This window comes from Passer montanus, unplaced genomic scaffold (genome assembly GCF_014805655.1).
Source record: "Passer montanus isolate IOZ18808 unplaced genomic scaffold, ASM1480565v1 scaffold48, whole genome shotgun sequence".
NCBI lineage: Eukaryota > Metazoa > Chordata > Aves > Passeriformes > Passeridae > Passer > Passer montanus.
Genome location: NW_024369707.1, coordinates 5,969,544 through 5,984,861, shown reverse-complemented (window position 1 = coordinate 5,984,861; position 15,318 = coordinate 5,969,544). Strand labels below are relative to the sequence as shown.

Sequence of the window (15,318 nt, the reverse complement as noted above, 5' to 3'; positions counted from 1 at the left end):
TTGAGGGCCACAAACAAAGTGAGGGCCCACAGAGCTTGAGGGAAGACAAAGTACATAAAATGGTTCAGAATGGCAGCAAGCAAGGGAAAGAAATAAGTGGACAAGGACAACTCCATATGTTGGACTGTTTGCACAAATACGAAATTAATTTGGATCGGGTCCAGAGCATATTTAGGGCAACACAATCAGACACTAATTCCCATCTTTTCTACTACTTACCTTCCTCTGAATAGCTCTAAGTGATGACAACTGGTGCCAAGTTTAAAGAAAATGGACTTAATTCATTTCCCTCTGAAATCAATAGAAATGTCTCTTTGTCTTCGGGGGAAGGCAGTTTAATCCATTTATGAGCAGGAGTACCTGCTCATAGCAATCCTATTATGGAACAATTAAAAAAATTATAACAAAGAGAAGAATAAACACTGTGGGTAAGAAATAATAAAACCCCCTGTTTTTAAATATGCAACATTTTCCCTTTGATACAAAAATAGCTATGATGCCCTATTTTACATTCATTTTGTCCAACTCATTCAGCTGATCAGTGGTTCACAGGGTACCTCTTTACCTTGTGTTCCTCTCTTTTGGTTTTCTCCACAGAATTGTTCCTTTAATTTTTCAAGTAACACAAACATTATTTTCATTCCAGTTCCCCCCAACACGTCCACAGGAATATTAAAATCAAAAACTATGTCTGAAAATCTGGTATTCATTGGTGTGTATAATTTTGTAAAGGAAGGAAATGCCCTTTAGAGCTGAACTCTCCTGAACTCCTTTATAGGGGGCTCAATCACACTTAGAGGAGGAAGAGGATGAACATTTTTCAGGTGGGAATCACCTGTGAGGGGAGGCACCTGCAGCTGCTTGTGTGTCTTCATCCTTGGAAGTTTTCAAGACTCACGTGGTTGAATTCCTGGGTAATTATGTCTGATTTCACAGCTGACCCTGCTTGAAACTCGTTGGCCAACACACCCCCATGAGGTTCCTTGATTTACAAACCTTGCGATTTTCCTAACCCCACCTTCTTAATCTCAATCTCCCAGCTGAGAGGGGGGGGAAAAAAAAAAGTCAGCTAAACAGAGTTACTTCAGTTAAAAATAAAATTTGAAATCTGTCTCTAGTGGACATGAGAAATCCTGTACTCCACATCTCCTCCCCAACGAAGAACCATGATATCTGTAGCATTCCTGACAGACCTATAGTTTTTGCTTTCCTCAAGATTTCCTCTGCAGAGTTATGAAGTCTTGACAACTCCTGCCAGTAATCCATTCTGATATGCACTATCCTCCTCAGGAAGGTTTATCTCAACTCTGTGCCTAAATACATTTTGCTACAGTAAAACTCCATAATTTCTTGCCCCAGCTGCCAGACATAGACAGAAGATTATTCCTTCCCTCTTTGCAGCATCTTGTTCTGCATTTTTCAATGAATCTCAATCTTTTTTTCAGTCTGAACAAGCCCTTGTCTTAACCCAACTCAGTTATAAATCTAGGCTAGGTGGTTTCCTTCAGAACTGGTACTGTCCCAGATCCCTACACCAAATGCAGCTGATTAATCTGCCTAAATGTTGGACTTCCACTCCTCCTTTCTGGACAATATCCAGAATTTTCCAAGTCACATCTTCAGCTTTCTAAATAATTATAATTTCTAATTTAAATCTAAAAGAAGTTCAAGTCCTTCATAAGTCTATCAGTCTCTCTATTGCAGCACCTGAGTCTTTTTTGAAAATATTAACCAGAATGTCAGAGTTATGTAACTAGGAGGAAGCTGTTATTTCCTGAACTTCTCTCCTAACTTCCTTCCTTTCTTCATTTCAAGTTAATTTCCTTCATCCCTCCCTAGGGCATTTACAGAGAACAGGCAACCTACTAGAGGAGAAGAATTCTGCCAGTTCAGCAGACAGATACATAATTTCATAGCAATAAAAGCCAAAATTCTGCCTTATTCTGAATGGAGGCAGAAACTTTGATGACATTCAGTTGTGTTTGAGTACCTTCAATATTTTTCTGGCTCTGTCAAAAAGACATAAAAATCACAGAGTGCTCCTCCAATATTCCAGTGTTAGGTTAGGTTTAATATTAGTAGGTTTAGTGCAGTTTAATAGGGTTTTATCAATGAGCAATTGAACTCCCTTTGCCTGACACTGGAGAAAAAGAGGATCACACAGGTGGAGACCTCTAGAAACCTTTATGTAAGGACTTAATTACATTAGCTGTAAATATCTATCAAGGACAGCAAAACATCTTTGCTACTTTCCATCCTATTTAGCACTAAGAAGGACACAGTATTCTTCCTTCCCTTCATCAGAAACTGAGTTTGTTCTCTGCACCCAGTCAGGATTGGCTTTGCCAGAGAGCCCATAATATATGTAATATCTCTGCCAGGTACATTGTTTTTCTCTGCAACAAAGAGGCTCCTCATGTTCCCCGAGTGTATCATGTGCTAAAAGGCATTTTCAAAATCTCAGTGGAGGAGAAAACAGTTTCCAAGATAAAATACTCTCGAGACAATTATAAAAGTGGTCAACACTAGACAAATAATCTTTTTAAAATAATTTTAAAAACAAAGGAGGAAGGAAGATTTCTGAGGCTCTCAGACCAGGGAAGCATTTCCCACTTAGTTTAAAGAAGAATCACAAGCTTGTCCTGGCACCTAGTAGTAGCAATACAGGCAAAATATCTCAAGGTATCTCCTCCCTTTTCCCAAAGTTTTCACAGCAGGTCTGGGGTGCAATAATGACAATCTCACTTCCCTGTTGCCAGTCCTTACCCTTCGTTTCAGAGCATTATAATGACATAGCAGCAATCCATCAAGCCAAAACTAAAAATTATTTAGCTGAAAAACAAAGTAGGGATGTTTGCCAGATTCTTTGAAGTCAGGTTCATCACTGAACCAATTCTTCAGTCAGGTTTATCACTTTTTCATGCAAGAGCTCGTGCTAGAATAGCAGGCACGGACACAAGGGTTAAGAGTGCATGGGTTGTATTATTAGCCAAACTCTAAGTGCAGTGTCAGAATCCCAGAAGACACATTAGCATGTTTGGAACAGTAGGTTGGTGGGAGGCAGGAATCTGTCACTGCATTTAAACCTGGTCTCACTCACACTAGCTGCACACCAACATGCTGCTCTCAGTTTTCATCCCAGTAAGAGGAAAAAAATCAAGACCAATGAGTTAATGAAATGTCGGGTGAAGAATCAGCTAAACATGTCAAAATGTCACAAAAAATATTGCTCCCAGAAGAGAAAGAATCAAAAGTTCACCAGAAATGGCATATGGCTGGCAATCATTATTAATAATCAAAGAAAGGGGAAAAAAAATCTTCTCCCACCCCACAATTCAGTCAGATGCCTCCCTGGCTACCACTCTAAAATGATAAATTACATATACTACAAAAGATTCCAAAATACACATGTCAGTCCCTCTACTTCAGGTTTTTTTACAGTCTTCTCAAAGATGCAGACAATGGAGGAACATCCCATACAGCTGAACCTCAATATTATTGAATCATTAAAAATAACAGCAACTGACTCTTAACCATAAAGATCAAATCCAAATCTCACCTCTTCTTAAATGTCATCCTGCTATCATCCCTCTCTTCTTTATTTTCTTTCTCCACATCATGTTTTTCATTATCAATTCTCTTCTGTGAGCATAGCTCTGAAATGAATTTTAGGGTGTTTTAGTTAATTTTCTTTGCCCAACCCAGAATCACATACAGGGTGTCTTTCTGTAAGAAACCAACTTAACAGGGTCAACAGATCCTAGTATGACACACGTGTGGAAAAAATACCTAAGAGGCTGTTGTATGACTAGAAAAATATATAACCTTCTCTCTGTATAACCTTATTATGAGATAGAACTGATATAGAATAAAACAAGATGTATTTTAATATGCAAAAGACATTTTCTCTGCTGGATTACAGTCCTTGTATTTAGAAATCAAAATAGATTTCAAGTGGATAATGAAACTCTGAAGTTTTAGCTTTTTATAAAAGGTCAGCTCACTATTGATGTAAATCAGCTGAATTGTATTTCACACCATAACATTTATCTGCATCAGTGGAGGATCTGTAAACACAGGGAGAATAGTCTTTAGTCTAGGAATGAGAAGCTCAAAGTTTAGTTCCTAGCTGTGCCAACACTTTTCTATAAGAACTTCAAATGCAAATCCCCAGATATTTATTTTTGTTCCGTAAAAATGGAAACAAAACTTTTCTGGATAGTGTATTTAGATTGTAAGCCACATGAGGCAAGACAAACACTGTTGTTATCAAAATGATAGAAACACAGTACTCATCCCTTTTTGTCTCCAGCTACTAATCTGGTCTCTGTGGGCTAGTCAAATAAACTCTGTGATTCACCCTGAGATTCTGCCTGCACAAAAAGAGATTCCAAGTATAACTCTTGAAAAAACTTTCTCTAAATTATTTCCAAATCTGTGAACCTCTGCCCCCCAAACTTCAGAACCGGCATGGAAAAGGTGACTTTTGTATTTTCCCCAGGGCTTAATTGGCATGTGGAACCTCAACCAGATTCTAACACAACTGATACACACCTCTGCAACTGCTGTTCAGCAAATGCAGCACCTTCCTTTTGATGCCTGCCAAATCTGCTTCTTTATTGTCCAAAGCCATTTCACCCAACATCTAAGCTCCTTCTGAGATCCTTCACAACTTTCATGTTTCCTCTTCAGTTACTTTTCTGACTACCTCTTTCCTTCACCTCTCCAAGATTTTGGCTGACGTAAGAAACAGCCCTCAGGCACAATTTACAGCTTAAATTCTCTCCAAATTCCTTAGCCAAAATAATACTGCTACTCTGAACCTTGTGATTTTATTGCTGCTCTCTCCCTTGTGTGCTAGTCATTTTTAACTTCTGTTCAATGCTGTCTCCACAAAAACAAAAGTGCAAATACTCCTTTAAGCATTGAAGAGGGAACTGCTATGACAAATGCAAACACAACAACACAGCCTACAAAAAGAGGGCACTGAATTCATTTCAGGTTGCTGATAGGCCCAAGAAAGCTGTTTTATTCAGTCTGAGATTAAAAAGACACTTAAAAATATAGTTTTCTGCAAAAAAAGAGCAGCATTTAAAAGGCACTTATACGTAAGATCTTATGATCTGGGGCTACAGAGATTAAGAAAATTACACCCACCTTCAGAGCTCAGGCACCCAGGAGAACTCAATAACCCAGTGAAAGATCTGGCAGATCTTTCAGACAGGGTCATGTGAATGAATGCACTTGCAATCAGATGGCACAACTGTGATAGCAGAGAAAGGAATCTCAAGTTTCCTCAAAGCTACTAAGCTTAAATCATATCTTCCTCCAGATAAAGATCCAGGAAAATTTCAACACCAGGTCCATATGTCCTGTTTTTTCTTAGGATCGGACTAGGAAGAAATACTAACATCAAACTTCCAAGATTAACTCATCTTCTACTTTTTCTTTCTCCCTTAGCCTGAGAGAACAAAGGCCCTGTACTGAACCATTTGCAACACTGAATTAGAATTAGAAAAGAGCAGATTGCCAGACAGTCTTGGTAAAAAAACCAATGTGAATGTCATCTACATGGAGCAGATTGTTAAAAATCAATCGGCCTGAACTTGTTCACACAGAAAAAAACTACATAACAAGAAAAACTAGGCAAGTAAATTGCAGCAAAAGATGCTTAAAATATTTGCACAGAAAAGGGGGTAAAAATCTCTTAAATTATCTGCTGTGAATTGCTTTGCCCCCAGGTTTCAGCACTGCAGTATGTTCTACCATTTAAGCAGGAAAAATAATTAGATTTCCAAACTAATTCTTACACACCTCAGTAACTTTGTACTAATATGCAAGGTCTGCAGCTCAAGCTGAGATCTCATGACAGGACTGGTATAAATAGAGGAAATATTTCATTACTATAATGATTGGTTATACTGTTAGGGATAAATCAACAGTGAAACTTCATGAGTTTTCTTCCAGTTGTGCAACAACTTGGATAATGCATCACATACCTGTAGCATGATAGGACAAACCTGCCCTACTCTCGTTCCTTTCAAACTCAAATTGATTTCCCAAATGTCTTGGCTTTTGTTATCCACAAGGCATTATCCTTAACTCTGTTTTTGAGAAATTGCTCAAGATTCCAAGGAGGTGAAGAAGTATCAGTCCAGCTGCAGGTGAGGTGTAACACCTGGCTCATCCTTACAGATGTACTCACAAACAGCAGTGACTTACACATTTGCAGAACAATCTGGCCCAATCAGGTGACATAAATCAAAAATGTTATTGCTGTTTTCTTTCAGCAATAGTAACCAAACCAGCTCACTGCACCCAGCATTTGCTCCTAGGGACAAGGCACCAGGGGAAGCTGGAAAGGAAAGTACATAAGAGTGAAGTTTAGGAACAAAACAAACTTTCTTTAACAAACTAAGAATAAAATTAATAATAAAATAAGTATTATTAAATAAAATTCAGTTAATAAAAGTAATGTCATTTTTTGGTCAGGAACCCTCTTGCAGCCCAGCAGGCAGAGCCCCTCTCCCTGCCCTCCCGCAGCATGGGGCACACTGGGTTCCACTGCCCTCCTTCCCTCTTGTTTATGACAGCTGCAGGGAGACACCTCGCCTTCTACAGGGTGAAAATTTTTCATTTCAGCTCTTAAGAATCAAAACCATCTTTTTTTCAACTTTTAGATAAAACTGCTTCAAAAATCCTAGTCAAACTCAGAAATCATTTCAGAATGATTGAAATTGCATTGCTTGGGGAGTTATTTTCTGGGAAGAAATGAAATTAAAAATTAACAGTTCTCCTCTAAATAAAACGGCCCTGTATTCTCTTTCTGGCTATGCCACAAGCTTTTTTGTCTGCTAAGTTATTCAAATTCTCTTTGCCTGACTTGTCTTATTGTTCACACACTGATCATGATGCTGCTGGTCTCCAAGGGTGCTACAAAGCTGCATCACTAATACCAGCAGTCTTTGAGACTTCTGTATGGAAGATAGCATGGAAATGAAAAAATTAGGATTTTGCACTGAGCAGCAATAATGTCTCTTACTCATTTGACAATGAGAAGCAATAATATCTTTTACTCCTTTGAAAATGAGACAGAGAGAAGAGTCAAGTATACAGTGCCACATTTAATTCCACAAACTGAAAGAAAACAACTGCTTTAAAGAGTGTAACACTATAAGAAGTATTGCTGGATTTCATAAACATTCAAATTTTCCTGCTGTCCAAAACTATCATTCCATCAAGCTTTTAACCTTTGCTGTAGAATTTCAAATATTTATTTTACGATAACTTAACATTTGGTGACAACAAGCTACAATCTCATTTTAAATTGTTTAAAATGAGAATTTAACTTGGATTTAACCAGAAATATACATGAGAAGTGATTGCTCTGTTTGTTGACAGAGGCCCCACCTAGCAGCTCTACCATCCTAGCATGCAAAAATCTGCAGCAGAGGAACCATGATGCTGTGCAGAGCTCTCTGAACTGCCTCTAAGAAGTCATTCAGACTATGAACATTTATGTTGGTTTTTTTTCAGGTTAATCACCAACAGATCACATTTTTTCCCCAGAAGGTGACCCACCCCTTCTGCTGGGGTGGATGCTGCCCTCGACTGCCCACATTTCTCAGGGGAGGCCCTGGACAAGAGCCTGACGTCAATGTCCAGAGGCACTGGGCTGCCTCCATAAATGTCAGCCTGGGGAGGCAGCAGGATGGAGCAGGGCCTGCACACACTGCATGCTTGAGCTGATGCAGGTGCTCATAACTTATTGCAGATGGAGATATAAATTGCTGACATCTCTCCCAGGACCACAGCATTAAGTATGCGTGCACAATTCCATATGTAAGAGTTTGAAGCCACAACGACTTCCTCAGGAGAAGCATCCTTTAGGGAGCAGAGTGGTGGAATTTTTCCTTTCATCTGGAGGGAAAGGGCCCAAAGGAAAAGAGTGATGAGATGTTTGTTTATAATTTTAAAATGAGCTTCTAGAAAAAGAACGTTGAAACATTTTTGTCCTGAAAGGAGAGACATTGTGGTCTTTATTTTTATCACTTAGAAAGCCAATGGCAAGAATACAGAATACCATGAACCAAGAAAATATAGGTGTTGCAAGAGAAAGAAATGTGTCTTTTGCCCCTAGTTTAAATGAGGGAGAAATTTGGTGGGTTCTACAAGGACCTAAGTTAAAACGTCATCTATTTCAATTGCAGCTGTGCCCTTCCATTTTGAAATGTAGCAGACTTCATAAACTTCATACATTAAACTCAGGAAGCTAAACCACCCACAGCTTCAACCTGTGATTTCAGGGAAGAAATTACAGGAGATTTTGAGCATGAGAACACCTTTGTGTGACTGTGGGGATCTCTACAGACCCCCTTAACCCTCCAAATGCTAAATAGTGAAGAAAGCATTCAGCTAAGATGGAAACAGAGATTTTGTGATTTAAGAATGTAGCCATCCTACCAGAAATGTTACCAAATTGTCCTTTCAGCTTCCCCCATACCCTCTCACTGTATCCTGCCTCCCAAACCATGCTGAGTTCTCCAGACACCATCCCACATGCACGAAGACTGAAAATCTGCTTTTCTAGGCTAGGGAGCCTCTGCAGCATCACAGGAGTAATACTTGGATTTCATGCAAGAGTGATGCAAGAGCAGTGGAAGTTGTTCTACAGTTAACAAATATATTGGTATTTAATCCAGCAAACATCGTAAACACAAGTGCAAATATTTTAATAAGCTACTGTGTAGTCATTAAATATTGAAATCTGTTCTTAATTAAGTGCTTCGTTTGACATAATAATCCTCATTCTCAATGCAAGATTTAGCCTCGTTCCAACACAAGGGCAGCAGCATGACATGATGTGTTGGACCATCTGTGTTTACAATCACTGACTTTTCTAATGTATATATGAAAATGAGGTCAAGCCTGGAACAGGTTGCTTTATTTAGTTGGAAGATAGCTCAGGCTGTTACTAGACACCAAATCCATGACTTTTCAGAAGTCTGACCAATTACAGAAATGAACTGTTCTGTTGAAATAACACTTCTGAAAGTTTTTCACATTTCTTGGAAAATGATGCAGTGCTGCAGAAGTACTTAAATTCATCCAATTTTTTTGCTGCTACAAGTACCTGTGGCAATGTGTATGCTGAAAATTAGAGGAAAATACAACAACCATGGTTTTCAGGATTTTATAAATTCTAAACCACGTCCCTCATGGACTTTTTCCCTGCTTTGTTCAATAGAGCTATAGCTTCAAGAAGAATTTAGACAATATACATTATCACTTTTAAATTACATTTCCAGGCCCATTCCAATTTTCAATATCCTTACTCTTACTATTTTTAAACACAAGAATAATTACTGAAAGATTAGTGGAATATCATATTCAGCTATGCAACTCATTACCAAAAAAAAGAATTATACCATCCCAAGTTTTACTAACTTTGCATTAGTAAGGATATCATTACTGAAAGAGGCCAAACCTGTGAGCAGGGGAGAGGTTTGGCATGGGAAGAGAAGGGACAAAGACATCAGAGCACTGTGGAGAAGTGTTCATGCCAGTACCTACAACAAAACAGAGCCACTCCTTGTGAGAACTGCAGCCACAACCACCAGCAGGCTGTGGGAATCCATATGGAAGGCAGGAGCTTGCTCAGTTTCCCTCAAATTACACTGGAAAAATGTTACAGTGTGAGGGATGATTCCTGCAAACATGCACACATTACCTACCCTTACAGCTCTTCAGCCAAGGGCAATAAACTTCTCACAAGAAGAGCAATGAAATTGGGAGAGCAGTTTTCAGTGCTTACAAGACACATCCCCACCCTGCCCAGGAGCTGCAGGTCAGGCTGGGCTAACAGGCACCAAGCACTAAAGGGCTTCTAAAACCCAGTGTGTGAAATACAGAGGTGGGTTACTATTCACTCACTGTGTTTGGTGGTTTTTTCCTAAAATCATCAGTGCCTGTAGCCATGTGATAATTTAGCATTCTTTTAGAGAAACAGTCATGCCTCTAGCTTTCAAAGTTACAAAAAAAAAAAAAACCAGCAAATTGTACTAGCTTGTATATAGCCAGATGGCAAATAAAATTTAAAGGAAGCAACTAAAATGCATTTAGATTCTCTAAATATATTTGGCTTCAATTTTTATCATGTGGTTTGCAAAGCACTAATTTCTATAAATGTATAGAAGGTTGGGATATCCAGGAGGGTGAAGAATTATCTACAGTGACTCCTAAAATTATAACTGGCAAAAGCTGCATTAAATCAAGGTAAGAATACTTAGAAAAATAATGCCAAAATGTGAAAGATTGCAGACATCAGTCTTAGTCACCATTTTTCTTTTCTTCCTATGCCTTTGATCTGGAGAGAGGCAATAAAAGTAATATGAGCTATGAAAGGAAAATCATATAAAAGGGAGGCATCAGAGGCCCATTAAACAAAATCAGTTACAGGGAATGAAGGACAATACATGAGCAAAGAAAAAATTTTCCATTTTAAATTTTTAATCATGACTTTAAAAAATAATTTTAGGCTAGTTTCTTCAGAAAAACAGTGGCTTCTTAGAATATTTTTGCCAGTTATAGACCTTGTTATACATTCTATCTCAATATGCTTTAATACTGCACAAAGACTTTCTCCAAGAAATTTCTAGCCCATGCAACTACTTGTTCCAAACCAGTAACTATAAGAAAATCATTTTGCATTTCTTTGCATTGAGCTTCTGACAGTGGAAGATAAAGAAGGAAGTACTTCACAATAGATCCTCAAACTATTGTTTTAGAGTGACCAGGCAGGGACGAATTTGCCTAACTGACAGCACAAGTAATCAAAGTAATGATTTATAGGAAGGATGGTGTACAGATGGCAACCAACTTTCCCACTGGAGGATGGCAAACATTTTCTGGGAAAAAAAGCAGGAGAAAATATTTTGTACAAAAACCTCAGTATGGTCACTAATAAGACACCTTACAATATTTAGAACAATCAAAGCACTCATTTCTATGTAATATTCCTACCTCTAAGTCATATAATCTGCAAGTGTAAAGACAGATCTTCTAGGACCAATATGTGTTCAAGAGACTGACACATTGGTCTGAAAAATATGGTTTGATACCACAACCATTTCCTTCCTATAAAGGCTCAGAAATATCACTTCCATTGCTGAATGGTTTCTGAAATTCCAGTACCTCTCTTGTAATTAGCACTCTGAAACAGGAACCTTTGTCCACATCCATAAGAACTACATGGTAACGTGAGAAATTGTGCTTGGTTACAAGAGAATTTTAAAACTTACCCAAGAGGAATTAATGGAGGACAAAACCAGGTATGGAGATTCGGATCTCATTTATATATGATCACCCCGAAGATCATAAATAAGTAAATTTTTTTAAAAGGGAAAAAAACCCCAAGCAAATAAAAAAGACTTTCTGAGAGTCCCCTTTCTCATCTACAAATGTTTTATCCATTTAAAAATAAATACAGGTATGTGCATTGGTAATATACTGATCACCATAAACAATCTAGAGAACAGAACGTATACATGCCTCCTGTTGAATTGCAGAGCTTCTCCTCCTTAAAGAAAAAAATATGACACACAGAATCACCATGAAAATATTAATTTTCTTCAACAGTAAAAGCACTAAGTTTTTACTCTTTCATTTGCTCATTTTCATATGCTACATTTAATTACAATGGAACTTGAACTACTTATTAGTTTCTGTTGGATATGACCAGTCTGGGAATTCCCAAGAACTGCCTGAATAAAAAGATTCAGTTCAATATCCACGTTCAGCGGAGTGCAAAGCTCATCCACAAGTGGCTTCTCTTGCTTTGTGAACTGCCACAACCAGTGCAGCAGGATCAGGGGGAGCACGTCACCCATACATTAGCAAATAGAAACTGAAGTGCCAACTGCTGAACACAAATCAGGAGCTAAAAGCCACTTGTTGTTATTCCCTGCACTCTACAGCACAACACAATTATATCATAGGCACAGTTAATTTCAGGCAGCCCAGGTACGGGCTGGCCATCAAATCCCATTCACTCCAAGCACTAAATTATACCAGGAGACGCCTCAGCACTTTCAATGGCATCATTAGTTGGATAAATGCTGCATAATACATGCATTACTATTCAAATTTCCCTATAATTTCTAAAATGAAAAGTGATCACTTCACGTACTTACTTGAAGCAAAAGTTGTTATGGTTGGCTGTTAGTATTACTAGCACCATCACTGAATATATACATATCACTTAATTTTAAAAAATGCATATGTACAGCACAAGCCTGTTATTTGCTTTTTCTAAATGGTCTTTAAATTTCTCATTCAAAAGACAGTTTCCAAACACTCGGCTCTTCCTTTGTGATAAATATTTTCAAAAGTGGAGCTCCACATCTAGAGTCTAAACTTTTACTTAGTGAACCTAATGAGACTGTTGTCAAAAATGTTAATGGCAGAAGAATTTGCTTTTTATAATGTATTGTCACACAAGCATTCTCAAGGAACATTTATGTTCCTAGGGACTGAAACTTCAGCTGCAGCAGCGTGCTGCTCATGTCTGAGCCCTGAGATTGCTTTCCTATTCCTCCCCTGAGAGTCCCATGGATTTGGTTCAAGCACCATTGAATGTGATGCTGTATTAATTGCCCTGGAGGGTAGCAAGGCCTTTGAACTGTGGCTGTGAGTGATATTTTGCTATAAGACATGTGTCAGCACTTGCCTGGTTAACTCTAGGGCTGGGTTGTACAGCATGCTGGGACCAAGTATCTGGAAAACTACTTTGCATCCTAATCTTACATCTGTTTTCTATCATGCTGTGAGATTGACTGGCCATTCTATCAGAGAAGCATCATTCTGGAATAGACAGTCTAAGTAAAAATATTGCACTGTCAAAGAATATTAAGGATACACCATCATCTCTTGTAGTTCATAAAACCAGCTGGCAGAAGGAGACTAAATTAATATAGGGGTTGATGTGCTGTCCTTTCCCCTTTGAGAATAACAGTCTGGGCCCAGCTTGGTTCAGGAGAAACTAAAGTTCAAACAGTTCCACAGTCCCACTTGTGTCTGTTTGTGGGTATAAATTTCCTGTCACACATGTCCTGATCACACAATCACCCATCACATAATCCATCACCATCAGTATGAGAACATCACCAAGAGGTCACAGCAGAGCTAAAGCAAGGCAGCCATGGACATGCATGAAAGCAGGAATTGTAGAATATGAGGAATTTTCAGCAAAGCAGAACAATTTTCATGGCTAGAGGCATGTGTAGAGGATAGATAGACTTAAACTAACTTGTAGATTTAGTCAGGATAAAGATGTCAATTTTGACTTTCAGTGCCTAAGTCATTTTTCCTATTTTTCTCTACCTTTTCCTTTCCTTTTTTCCTGCTTTTCCTTCCTTCTCTCTCTCTGCTCTTCCTTATTTCTATGCCCCCCCCCACCCCCATTTCCCTTCACTTCCTTTCTGGTTCAGTCTGTTAGGAATTCTCTGACAAACAAGGGATATAAACTTACCCTTGTTATCAAGCAAAACCTCTCTCTCTTTCCACAAAACAACATGACCTACATTTTATTCCAGTAATAATCTCTGCTAAAAATAATGTTCAGTAATAATAATTAAACTCTTTATTCTAGAGAGCCTACCTGGCATTCCAGTCAAAAGTAACCATAAATTCACAAAATGTGATAAAATTGGTGTCATGTTCAAATCTACATATTGACTTGCAAACCAGAAATGTATTACATAGTTTCTTACATAAAATAATAAACATTCCCTAGTAATTTATTTGACATTCTAAAATATCAATCAAAAGAAAATACATAGTACTTATACTAAATATTAAAATATATGCCCTTTTCGGGTTTTTTTTGTTTGTTACCTCTTTAATCCATCACAGTAGAATATTTAGGTGAAAGAATGTTGCTATCTGAAGATGAATGTTTAACAAGGATGTCAACTCTAAAATTAAAAAGAGAATTTTTTTTTTAAATGCAAGGTGAAGTATTTCAGATTTCACAGTCTGACAGAGTGACATAAAAAAGTACAAAGTATAGCCTTAATCTTTTGATCTGGGACAAAGAGCTGTCCTTCATGTTGCTGGTAATATGACCTAATGATAGGATAATTTTGCTCCAGCACCTGCAGCTTCAGCCGGTGGAGAGGTGTGTAACTTCTCAGGGTTTTATTCACTATGAGGACATAATTGTGCCTTCATAAAAAAGTACAAGATTTGGGTAGAATCTTTAGTGAGAGGAGAAAATACCCCAGACACACTTATATTTGATGATTAAAAAGGTAAATAATAATCCTTTCCTAAGTAAAATGTCTTAAAGCATACCTAAAACTCACCTCTCTTGTTAGGGCCCAGTAAAATCAGTGCAGCTGATGGAGAAAACTTCCATAAAAGCCAATGTTGCAGCAAAAGTGATAATAATTCCCTTAAGAGGGGCAAGGGGTTCCTAACACAGGACACAGTGCCATTGTGTGTTTTCCCTTAGCCCAGACCCCTGGCTGGTGAGGTATTACCACACATCACCACTCACCTGTTAACTCCCAGAGTCTGTCTGTGTGTGTAAGGATATTTTCTGTGTCCGAGGATGTTACCTGGTGTCACAGCTGAGACAGCCACAACACACAGAACACCACCACACAAAATCAGAAGGCTGCAAGCATCTGCCCTTCCTGTTCTTTGTCCCAGCCTTTTATCCCCTCATGCTGATGCCCTGCCCCTGTGTGCCCTCTGCTCCCTTTGGTGGTTGGTCAGTGCCCCTGGGCACTCCATGGCTCATTGCTGTCAGTGCTGCTCACCTGCTGCTCACAGCTGTGCCCACTGGGGATGAGGCTCAGCCCCACCCCAATCACCACAAACTGTGTGACTACAACCTTGTGTTTAATTTGAAAGGAAAAAGAGCCTTGCTAGAAGACTCTAAATGTGAACTGTCAAACAAGAAAGTTTCTGCACTAAGCAGGAGTATAGTTTGTAGGGATTTATCAAGATAGCCCATCAGATAGACACTTGACATGTAAATTGAATAGCAAATCTGACAGTTCAAATATTAATGCATCCACCTAGGTCTGTCTCACACAGTTACTCCTGCAGTAGGGTTTTTGAAAGCACCCTTGATATCCATTTCAAATCTGGCTGATTTTTAAAGCTGACATTGTATCAACCCAGTTTATTTAGAACTAGCTGTTTAAAGACAGCTCAGTCTGTGATTATTAATTACTGATTCAAGTGACAAGTCATATTTGGTATTCATATTCCTCATTAGCTTTTAACCAGATGAAAAAAAAATCCTCAACA

General features: G+C 38.5%; 2 long non-coding RNA genes across 2 annotated transcripts; both read right to left on the bottom strand.

Annotated features, from left to right (window-relative positions):
- Positions 1–225: 225 nt before the first annotated feature.
- On the bottom strand, positions 226–6,351 carry LOC120508598. Its single transcript, XR_005629024.1, has 3 exons — positions 6,000–6,351; positions 3,560–3,656; positions 226–375 (listed from the first exon to the last, which is right to left on the bottom strand). It is a non-coding gene; the product is annotated as an uncharacterized LOC120508598 (long non-coding RNA).
- A 907-nt stretch (positions 6,352–7,258) lies between these two features.
- On the bottom strand, positions 7,259–14,680 carry LOC120508597. The gene is made up of 3 exons (XR_005629023.1): positions 14,558–14,680; positions 13,894–13,973; positions 7,259–7,920 (listed from the first exon to the last, which is right to left on the bottom strand). It is a non-coding gene; the product is annotated as an uncharacterized LOC120508597 (long non-coding RNA).
- Positions 14,681–15,318: the final 638 nt, after the last annotated feature.